Consider the following 12,352-nt stretch of genomic DNA (forward strand, 5'->3'; position numbering starts at 1 on the left):
ACCAAAAAGAAACAAATAAGACCAGACCACATCATTCCAATCTTCAAACAATTATTTTATGATCAAAATTACAAATATAAAGTGCATACAGTGCATATATATAAATAAAGTATGCATAGAAAACCTATAGACTGTATATAAAAGATTGACGGCACATCTCTACTTGAAGCCAAAATGTCCTGGATACGAGCCCTGTCATTTTGTGCATTTGATGCCAGAGTGTGCACTATAGGGATCGGGGGCTGCCAATACACGCACTCAATTTAAGGGGGTTCTCACAAAATTGTCGTTACTGTGGACTAAAGTAATCAGATGTTCTTGCAGGCCCTCTTTCAGCTGTAGCAAAGCCCCTGCATCGTGGGAAGGAAGCCAGTGAGGGATTACACACTTGTCGTAGCTATAGACTGTATATATGTATGTATAAAGCAAGATGGGTCAGCACTAGTAACTTTTACTGGTTTGCCCATCAAGAGTTTATTTCACATAGTGGATAAAAGGACTAAAAGACAGGGATTCAAAAGCATGACTGAAACACAAGTGGGAAAATCCTTTGACCATCATCGTTGGGTTCTGTGGCAACTAAAAGAACAGAGATAAGATTCTGTTCACGCTCTCCTACAAGCAGTGTTATATGGTACTCACACCACTAGATGGCAAGCTGGTGTTTTAAATTTGTACATGCCGGTACCATTAGACATTTTCTATTCCCTCAGGTTTCAATTAATGCAGTATCATAAACATTACACACTGCAGCAAAACCTATCATCATTAAATACGACTCAGAACATAATTATTATGGTGATAAAGTGGATAGAACATACAACTGCTCATCTAAATATCATATTTTCTGCTGTGGGTTGAAGGTGTTATAGATAATATTCAAATAAATGGAAATAACAATACAACAATTTAACACTTAACCAGTTTAACCTTTGTTTGACACACAGACTCCTCAGTTCCCTGTTAAGAAAACCTACAAAATGTGTTCTTTAGCGAAAGAGTCATGGTTCTGTGAAAGAGGGACCAAAGTATCTCCCTGAACAAGTTCTACAAGGATTGGGAGGATTTGTGTTGTATTTTGCTGCTGGACTTTGCTTAGTGAACCTCCATATGAGCCTTCCTGCTATGTCACTGATTTAACGATCTGTTTAAAACCCACATGTCCTTTTGTATAACATGGTGATATCTATAGACTGTATTACACACTGAAATAAGATTGAGTAAACAGAGCTGTTTTTAACCTTCCTGTTGGAAGGACTGTCTGATGTATAACAGGGACTGATGGCCGTCAGCCAACCCTGTCCTCTCATGATTCTGGTAAAATAATTTGAAACACAGACACACATGCACACACACACACGCACACACACACACACACACACACACACACACACACACACACACACACACACACACACACACACACACACACACACACACACACACACACACACTGAAATAGCTGCCTTATCAATACCAGCTGTTGTTGCTATGACTGCTATGGAGCATTTTTAGGGTGCAGCAGGGGTGGATCTGACCTGCGGTTCTTTATTGATTCTTTTTCTGTATATTTTCCTTTGTCTTCATCCTCCACATTTGATCAAAGTAGCACATACACCCCCACTTGCACAGCCACATGGTCAACAACTGGTTACAATACAATGGAGAAAAACCTTTGGAGAACAAGTTTAACAAAGGGTTAAACAAGAAATTTGATTCAAAACAGACATCCGCTCAGAATTCAGGACAGCTTTGTCTCAATAGAAAGGAGGGGAGAGATGATGAAATTTGCAATTCGAATGGATGTTTTATAAGATAAAGTATTGTATTGTTATTTAACCCTATACATATACATCATCAGCTTGACTATGTAGGTTAATGGAGGTTTTAATAGCCAATGACAACACAATACATTGTAACACATATTTTCTGTCTGTAAATTTATATCTTTCTATCTTGTCAGTTCTCTCAAAAGAGACCAACAAACTTTCCACACCCGAGAAGTTATGAAGGCATTGTTCCAGTTTCTCCCCTGTGAGGTGTCTGTGGAAGATGTGGTCTACTAGTAATAAATGAAGTGGACCAAAAACGGAACTCCATATCGGATATCAACATGATGTTTGAGAGCCATCAGGCCTTACCAATCACTCAAAGTTTTACTTTGGTAGTTTACATTCAAATGTTGCGATTGATTGTTGAATTAATTACCTATAAACATAATTTCAAACAAATTGTATTGTCACAATTTCCTTCTGATTGATCATTGAATAGTGATTGAAAAGGCCTGTTGCAGCTTTGTTGATATGAAGGAGTGCCAATGTTAAGTTATTCAAATGAATCATTAGTTGATCATCAGAAAATGAATCACCAACTACTTTGACTATACATGAATCATGCAAAATTAAGTCAGGGTCTTTATCAGGCCAAATGACAAACATTTGCAGTTAACAGCTTTTCAAATGTTAAGGTTTTGCTGTTTTTTTTCTCTTTGACATAATTTTACATTTAACATCTATTGGTTTTAAAATGTTGCTTAGAGAAGATTAAGTGAAACAACTGAGATAAACTGTGACAGAATTTTCTTGGCAATTAAAAAAAATAATAATAATAATGTTGGACCATCCTGAAACTTTTTAAAATAACTGATATCATATTTGTTAACATTTATCTATTCAATCTGCAAATACATGGTAGTATAGTAATAACACATATTAGAATGACTTATTGAAGACTTGTTTATGATTCCTGTAAATGTGTGATGAAAATGAAGCCGTGGAGTGAGTCATGCTTATTAAAGTTCAGGCTGTAAAGGCTGCTCTGTGTCTGACAGCGTCAGGGGTCGCAGGGTTAAATTGCTATCATATTACCCACTGAAACACAGGCTGTGTGGAGACCGACTCAGTTGGCCTCCATCCAGAGGACCTCCCCACATACTATCACACAGGGGTCTATGCAAATTAGCTTATTGTTTCACAACATGCTCCCTACTTACTCATAAACTACTGACCCTTACCATGAATGGCAATGACATTTTCACAAATACGTTCATCTTTATCTCTGGGGCTCAGGTGGTTGAGCAGATTGTTTCCAGGTTGGTGGTTTGATCCAGCTTGTGTCACGAAGGGCACCTGGTGTAAAACCATAGACCAAATCAAATATGCAGGGACATCTGCCATGTTGACCCCTTCACAGGAGCAGACTACAAGATAGATTTCTTATTTAAACTTGAAATGTGATGTATTACATTGAGTGCAGACTTTTGATTAAAGACTGAATTTTGAACTTCAGAGTACAGTTGTCATACGTAAGGATGACAAAACTTGTTTTTGGTCTTGGCACAATATTAGCTGTGAGAAATTCTTTACTGTAAAGTGATGACTGTGCAGGAATTAATGAGCAATAAGTCTGAATAGTGTGAATAGGGACTTGGTCATGGGGCTACAATTAAAACTGAATATGAGATTTATGATGTGGCTTGAATTTTTTCTTTACAGCAGCTATATTATATATGTTATGAGAAAGGGGTCATTGTAATGACAAAGCTACTGTGAACTAGAATGGCACTCGGTAGACTGGATACCTCCGCCAAGGCTCAGCAGTCCTCTTAAATTCAACTAAGCTGCACCAAATTTGTATATATCAGTTCCCTTCAGCTCTGTGCAGCATTTTAATATCTTTCAGATCACTATTTTGGTTCAGTCTGTCTGTGTTGTGTTTCAGCGAGTGACTTGTTTTCAATAAAAAATCGGACAGGCAATAGACAGGTTAAATAGTGAATATAGCTAATAAGCATTTAGCAGCTGACGTGTCTAAAAAAAAAATTTGACCCCATGTCAGTTGGACAGAGGAAGTTTGCTGACATGTTTTCCATACCAACTTTCTAAAGTTGTAATATGTGAGTGTTCTATTTACAACATGTTGTGTGAAGTGTATGACTCCATGCTACTGGATGTGCTGGATGTGTAAATGGACGAGTAGGAACTCTGTGTGGTGTTCAGATAAGGCTTCAGGAAATAAGTAATGGCCATTTTGGGAAGAATGGACTAAGCTCGGAAAGTCCAAATATCCTTTAGTTGACACACACACACACACACACACACACACACACACACACACACACACACACACACACACACACACACACACACACACACACACACACACACACCACACACACACACACACACACACACACACACACACACACACACACACACACACACACACACACACACAGTTGATTTTCATCAAAGCCCACGCTCCAGTAGAACCCATTTTCCATCATGAACACCAGGAGAATGCACGGCATGGCACTATGTCAGGAAATAAACAAATACAAATTGAAAGGAACAAGCTTATTGATCTTTCTTTGTCAGACCCTTCCTGGAACACAGGAGGCCTCACCTCTGATGTACAGTTGATAGAGGAGGAACTTGCATGGGGAAATTTAGCATCTGATTAATTTATCAGTAATCTCTCCAATACCGAAAATGTCTGCTTTACAACTTCCATTTGTGGCCATGGAGGAAATAAGAGACGCTACGGCAAACATGCATGCTCTTGAGAAATATGGGACACCAGATGGATGCACACACACACACACACACACACACACACACACACACACACACACACACACACACACACACACACACACATGCACACACACCCACCCCCAGCTCCTTTTAGAAGGATCCTCGTCTCCACGGTGACTAAAGACAAAAAAGAGGCCCTGGCACAGCTGGTCTCCAGCAACAGAGAGAGAGGGGGGTGAATGAGTGTTCAGATGTACACACAGCACAGAGGGTGAGGGGGAGTGAGGGTCGGCGTAAGCAGCGAACAAGTACATTTTGGTTGGAGGTGGTTGGACAGGGGAGAGGCTGGGAGGAGAGAGGGAGGGTGAATGAAGAGGGGGAGCGGGAGGAGGTAAAGACAAACTGCCTGAGAACTGGAGTTGGTAGCCAGAGAAAGTGAACACATACAACCACACACACACACACACAGCAGGAAGAGGAACAGTTGCAGCGCTGCTGATCTGCTGAGAGAGAGTCAGATTAACGCCAAACATCCAGTCTCTGCAGTCTGAACTGGAGTAGGCTAATTAGATGAAGAGCCCGAGAGCAGCAGGCTCGGCCACAAACAACCTCAAGACAAACTAAGGGGAGTTGTCAGAGGAGGGGGAGGCTGGAAACAAGACGGGCGAGGGGTCTGTGGAACTGCTACTGGGGGGACGGTTCTGTATACAACACACTGGTTCTCCTCTAAGAGAACAGTCAACAAGTGGAAGCTGTGTCACTCTAAAGTGCTTGTAGAGCAGAGGTAAGAACTTTTCCTTCTCACATGTGAGTATACACAACAGTTTATACCATGTGAATAAATAATACCAGGTGATGATTTCCAATGCACTAAGAAAAAGGACTTTAGACTTTTCAATATTGTTGGAAGAAAATTAACTAAGTACGTTTATTGAGCTGTAAAGAAGACATAAACTCTTTTAAACTAAATGAAGCAGCGTGTTTTGGTCTATGACTGTGTTCTGCTACTTGAGAAACATGATGTGGGAGTGCAGTGGAAGGACAAAGACAAGACTCAGGCATTCCTCAGACCAACCCTGGCAGGTGGCTGAGATTTTCACCATGAGCCAACAGGAATGTATTCACCCATCACCCAAAAGGTTTTATAATTATAGTTTATAAGAGGAACCTATAGGAGCTGCAGACTGCTGCTACATCTCTAGACATATTCAATATGCCAACCACAATAAGGAAATGGAAAGAAACTGTGGTGGCAGATTGTCTGGTGTTAGACATACACTTCCTGAAATAATAAAACATCAACAACATTTTCTCTGTCGTTTACTTTACTGGATGTTGTATTTAGTACAGTTGCAATTAGTGTGTGTATGAGCTATTTCATTAGTTTGATATATTGTGATTATTATTATTTGTTATTTTTCCATTTATATTTTTAGACACTAGTGGGCACTAAGCACTAGTGGGCACTAAGCACTAGACTAGGTAGGATTCACAGTAAAGGTACAAAGTTAAAAACGTTCCTTTGGAGCCGAAAAATAAAAACCCTCCTTTGGAACATAAAAGTAAAAAACCTTCCTTTAGAACCGAAAAATAAAAAAAACTTCCTTTAGAACCGAAAAGTAAAAAACCTTCCTTTAGGAACAGAAAAGTATTTTTTTACCTTTTGAACAAAAAGTAAAAAAACACCCTTGGATCAAAGAACTTTGGAACGAGAAAACTAGAAAAAGGAACATTTGTTTGATTCTTTCACCGACACGACAAACAATGGACCAGGAGAGCCACGCAATATACAGTACAACCAAGCCAAAGCAGGAGCGCACCGTACCAAACGGAAGCGGCACGCACAGAGCGCACAGCAGTGTGTCCAATACACGTACGTGTGACTGTAAAGCTGTATTGGATAACGGCACAACGATGGGAATTGACGGTCATGTTTAATTGCTCAGCTTTGTGCTTTAGTGGCGTTAATTGTGTCGGCCCTGTTTGTCGGATTTGCGCTGGAGTTGCTCCTGTGGTGTTCATTCTTGGGCCTCTATTGGTGTGAGACACCAGGGAATGATCGTGATTGTTTGATCCCGCCGTGCAGAAATAAGTTGCAGTCTGAATGAAATATTGTTTCTAATCATTCTTGCATTTGGTTACTGGTGTGATATTGATACATTGAAAGCGGTGAACTGTGCTTGTGATTGTTGCCAGAAATATTTTATGGTTAAGGCCGGAGATATACTTGCTGTTAACTACGCGTACATGTGCACATGATGGCTGCCTCAGGTATCCTGCGTCCATTTGTAGTGTCGGTTGTACGTCCTCACGTCAGGGAATGGGGCCGACAACAATGGCGGAAAGTTTTGAAGACAACTTATTGACCAAGTGAGCAATTACCTAGAAACAACTACATTCACGACGCAGCCAGTTGTCTACGCGAATGCGTGTTTTAACAGCAAGTATATTTCCGGCCTAAGCTGCAGTGTTGGTCCCGTGTGTTAAAGGGTGATCCTTCACCAAAGGAGACAAAGTTGGTTTAACTCCACTGTGCATCTTCACTTACCTATTATTCCAACATACACAACTTGAGAGAGGTGTAGGGGGGGCACTGGATTCAAACCACCAATCCTCTGGTTAGTGGTTGACCCACTCTACTTCCTGAGCCACAGACGCTCAAAGATCAAAGGCCAAGGTCACTTTGACCAAACAAAATTCCTTTATTTGTCATAACTCAGGGATTCACATGCTAATTATGTCAAAATACACTCGATACCTTTTATCAAATCCCCTCTACAAAGGTAAGAGCTTGTCCCATACCAATGTACATCTCAAAGCACAAACAGTGCTGGGAGAATAACTCAAACTAACTTAAACTTAACTTAATTATGTTGCTAAAATATCAAGTTAATTTCACTTATAATTTTTAAGTAGAAATAATTTGGCATAATTAATTAAATAAAACTACGTTTTAAGTTAGATTACCAGGTTGTAAAATAGTGAACATAATAAGAATAGTAGTTATATTTATTTACCTTTTTCAAAGCAATAAGGTTCCTACATCAACCTTTCAGATTTTGTAAATTTGGCTTTGTAGACCAGCCTCTCTTTCAGAGTATTGATACATAATATATAAATTATCTAAGCTCGTATTAATCAAGTTATTATTATTAAGACACACATGTCTATTCAAAATGTATCTCTGGTGACTGAGTGGCTTCAGTATCATTTCCGTGGCCATTTCACAGCCTGTATGTCGTGCACAGCCAGTCTAGCATTGGCTGGTATATCACCCACTCACAGCTGCTGCAGTCTTGATGACAGGCCTCAGTACTGAAATGCCAGGCCTGAAATACTTTGCCTTGTTTATAATTAAACTGAGCATGTGGGACGGAGCCTCCTTTGTGTGGATACAAACGTACCCGGACAAGGTATCAGGCCCGGTCTCTTTTCTGTTACACACAACACACTCACATGGTCCATCCACATACATTAAGGAAGGTCATCAGTAGGCCAATCAGGGGTGCTGTGTATAAATGCAATACTTTGGATTATGGGTGTATGAAATTATTACTTACATCACAAGTAGTGGAGCGATAGGCTTGAGGGGTAATTGCAGGGTGGAAGAAGTGAAGGGTGGAGCTGTAGATGAAAATAACTTGTTCTACCTCCGGAGCAGCTTTACTTGAGACACTGAAGCCCTCATTCATTCAACATCATCTTGTCTTTTTCAGGTGCAGCAGTGTGACATATTCAAAGGCCTGTTTGCTTATTTATTGCTCATCTCCTTCCTTGTGTGAGAGTCAGCATGGGCGTGAAAGAGGAGGTGATGGATATTCTGCAGAAGTTGTCGAACAAACTTCAGGGTCTCCCACAGGCCAGTGCTCTGGAGCTGGGAGCCTTCTTTGTACTCATCCTGTTTGTTGGTGAGTTTAAGATATGGAACTGACATTTTGTATCATTTGTGTATTAACTTGATAGGGACAGTGCTTTTTAATCAACAGACAAAATAATGTAAATGAGCCAGAGTTAGCTGTATGAGCAAATCTAGCCGTTTTTTACAAGGCAACTAGAAATAGAATAAAATGACTTATCTTATATAAATGCAAATATCTATGGCTAATTACTGTGCATTGTACATACAATCCAAGCTGACTGTACAAGAGACTGTGATTAAACAATCAATACAATGCAACACTCAGATGCAACACAAAGACACATATATGTATTCTTAATTACAAGAAGAATTACAAGTTTGGTTTACTTTGAGACATGTCTTAAGTTTGTATTTAAAATAGTTTCTTAAAGTTACAGTGTCCCCACGCTTGGGGGGTTATTATTATTATTGTATTATTACGTATTTTGATTATTTTTTTATACTTAGTTTTAACAATTTTATTAATTTTAATCATGTTTCTGGCTGGCTGATGAATGTTATGTCCAATATTTACTATTGAACTCTGTTTTTCTTGAGAGAAATTAGCAGCGTTGCAATTGCTAATAGTGCTATTTACTCAGTAGCTTATTGTGAATTTTGCTAACTCAGTATTTAGCATTTGGCATTTTTGCTAAAACAGCAGCCTGACGCTGCAGAAAGCAGAGGAAGATTTGTAAGAGTAAAACAAACTGTAAAGCTGTGTACCACAAAACCAAAACAATTAGCTAAAAGATGCCATAATACTCCACTGAGTTGAGGAGACATGCCGATTTGAGTGATATCTCATTGAGTTTTTGACTAAACATGATCACTTGACCATGGGTTTGTGTAAAATATAGATTTGTGCAGCTTTAATTGTGATATAAATCTTTCCTCCTAGCACATACTAACCCCCACCCTCTGTCCTCCCTCCTTTCAGTCATGGTACTCTTCATGATCGGGCTGTCCTGTAGCCACTGCTGCATCAGTGGAAAGCCAAAATACCAGGGCTCCAGAGTTCAGCCTCTAGAGCCCAAATGAGGAGGAGACAGACAACAGACTCCACAAGAAAATAAATACAGCCCTGATACAAGACCTTTATTTCAACTCTCAAAAAAAAAGAAATGTTTCTCTTCACTGTCAAGGATTTCTTGGAGGGATTCAAAGGAATTTCATCAAGAGAAGGATGTGGCCATATTCCCATGATATTTCCAATTCTGGCATAAAGAGCCATATCAATGGTACCATATACGTCAACACAGTGGTACGACTCATCAAGATTCATCAAAGACGGGGACAATGAAACAGTGTGTGAGCTCTTTCCAACAACAATGGATGAAAGATACGGAGAGCTGATATGTGCTTGAATGTCACACTGACTGTGTTATGACAAATTAAGTGGTTTGACATCCTGTTGATATTCAGCAGGAATGTGACAAACAAAATGGAAAAGACACAGACATTCAAACTTGCACAGTGGATTTGTATTTCCCTTGCTAGTTCTATGTTTTCACAAGAAAAATAAGATCGCCCTCTGCTGGTCCAGTGAAATAATACATTTTTTGTACATTTTCTAAATGGAAATCTGAGCTGTTTGTTGTTTGATATACAATTGCTTATGTATTTTTATTATTTTGTTACATACAAGTGTTTAATGAGGCAAATTAAATAAATGCTCAAGTCCTTTAAATTAAAGTTTTTATCAAGGATCAAATGAGACAATAGTACTATCTGTTGAAGAATAGTGTGATCCCCATTCACTATGGCATAATACTTTATTCTAATAATTGAATCCACATCACATCAAGACTGCATCATTTTATGCACACTATACTTACATAGGGAGTGCTACAACCAGGGAGTATATAGTATTATAGGGCTCTGTGGCAAATACTTAACAATCTACAAATAAAAAGGGATAATTGATGATATTATATGAGTTCTAAATACAGATTGCAAACTCGCCTAAATATTTCTCAGCTTTACTGCTTCTACAGTTACTGCTGTCTGTCTTTATGTGACAGTATTGTATTGAAGAGAGTATACTGTATACTATTGTGCTGAAGGAGAAGTGAAATGTATTCTACAGACATATTTCTTATTATTTTAAGAATAAGTATTAATAAAAAGAAACAGTAGAGCTTTAATCACACCAGTAAAACACTACACTATCGTAGGCCTACCTCATTATCAGCCAACACCAGCCAGTATTTTGAGTAAACATTAACCAGGAGCTGTTGCTTTCACTTTGCTGTGCCCCTCACACAGCATTGTGTTGCCTTTAAAACAGGAATGGAGCCGTTTGAGGGTGGACTCCTCTTTGCGCACTGACTTTAAACTGTAATGTTTGTGTGAAACTCAAATACCTCCAGGGCTGCGAGTGGATCAGGAAAGTAGCTGAAGCCGTGTGTTCTCTCACACCACGTTATATTCACTCTCTGTCAGGAGTCACTGAGCCGTGAGGAGGGGATCATTTAGCTGGACATGGCTGTACATAGGTGAGTTTTTGAGCAGGAATGTGTTGAGTGACAATAGCTTTTTAACATCAGCAGATGTCTGTGGAGCATTCTGGTGAAAAACATTTGAGCTTTTAAACTGTTTTTATGGCTTTTAGAAACATTTCAGCAGATTATGTGGCTCTATAGATTCTCTAAAGCATGATTAATGGCAACTAATTGTATCACATCATTATCTGATGGCTTTCATATCCAGATTCTTCTTCCAATTGAGCTTTTATCTGGTTTTATTGCCCCCTGTGCAGTGCATCTGAGCTGGAGAACCCCACAGAGTCTCCAGAGGACTGGGTGGAGTGGTTCCTGCATCGGGTGAATCAGGAGCCCTGGGCACTGGGTGGTGTTGTGGTCATAGGATTGTTTGTGCTGGGAATTCTGTCTTTGGTCGTCTTCGCTCTGGTGTATGGATGCTGCTCCAGCTCAACAGGAGAGAACCAGAAGAAGAGGAAGTCAAAGAAGGATGGAGTGATTTAGACGTGTGAGAGGAACTGCCTCACTGTAGCCTTTACAGTCAAATGAATGTTGTCAAGATGGAGAATTTGTTTGAATTTAACTGTTCACCTGTGGATCATTTTTGACCTATGGAACTTGATTGGACTTTTCACTGCTGTATAAGTACACAGTATAAGTTATATCGCCCACATACATTTTGTAAGATATCAATTTCCCCAATATGAATTTAAAATAAAAAATACAAATTTGCTATGTCTTTATATTTTGTACTGTTACATCACAAAAGATGAGGGATCACATCAATGGTCAACATTTGTATAAATCTTCCGATATTTTAAATTCAATCAGCTTGTCTGTGTGGCCAGTTCAGTACTGACAACCAAATGATGAGAAGAAGGGACATTTTACTCTGCAACAATGCACACCAGTTTCGTTTTAAAATGCATCTATATTTTTCAATAGGAATAATTATATACCCATAACCTTTCTAAGGTCTGTTCAGAGTAGAATAAACAGTGATCTGATTTTGATTTGTGGGTCAAAACACTGACATTGTTGCAAAGTCAGAAACTAAGTCAGTAAATCAGTGCCTGCCCAACATGAACAGCAAGCTGACTGGGGTTAACTCCTGGAGATGTGTTGGTAAAGTAATGGACCTTTCAATATTAATCAAGATAAACTTCTGCACTTGAACTAAAATGTTCATAATATAATAACGATACATTCAATTCTAACCTCCAGTGGTGGAGGAAGTAATCAAACCTTTTACTTAACTAACATTACAAATCAATTGACTCAAATAAAAGTACCACATTGACTTTCCCACAAAAGTCAGTACTTGCTGCCTACCCACTCTGATTGGATCAGTCGACCATCTCCCTTCTCGCCATTGATTGCTTATAATTTTTAATAAACTTAAGATATGATTAGATATCAAAAAACGACGTGAATAT

At 39.1% G+C, this 12,352-nt stretch overlaps 1 long non-coding RNA gene across 1 annotated transcript; it reads left to right on the forward strand.

Moving 5' to 3' along the window:
* Window positions 1–4,927: 4,927 nt before the first annotated feature.
* Window positions 4,928–10,011, forward strand: LOC118100381. Its single transcript, XR_004694432.1, has 3 exons — window positions 4,928–5,319; window positions 8,252–8,443; window positions 9,374–10,011. It is a non-coding gene; the product is annotated as an uncharacterized LOC118100381 (long non-coding RNA).
* Window positions 10,012–12,352: the final 2,341 nt, after the last annotated feature.

The sequence above is a fragment of the Hippoglossus stenolepis genome, chromosome 21, assembly GCF_022539355.2.
Source record: "Hippoglossus stenolepis isolate QCI-W04-F060 chromosome 21, HSTE1.2, whole genome shotgun sequence".
Lineage (NCBI taxonomy): Eukaryota > Metazoa > Chordata > Actinopteri > Pleuronectiformes > Pleuronectidae > Hippoglossus > Hippoglossus stenolepis.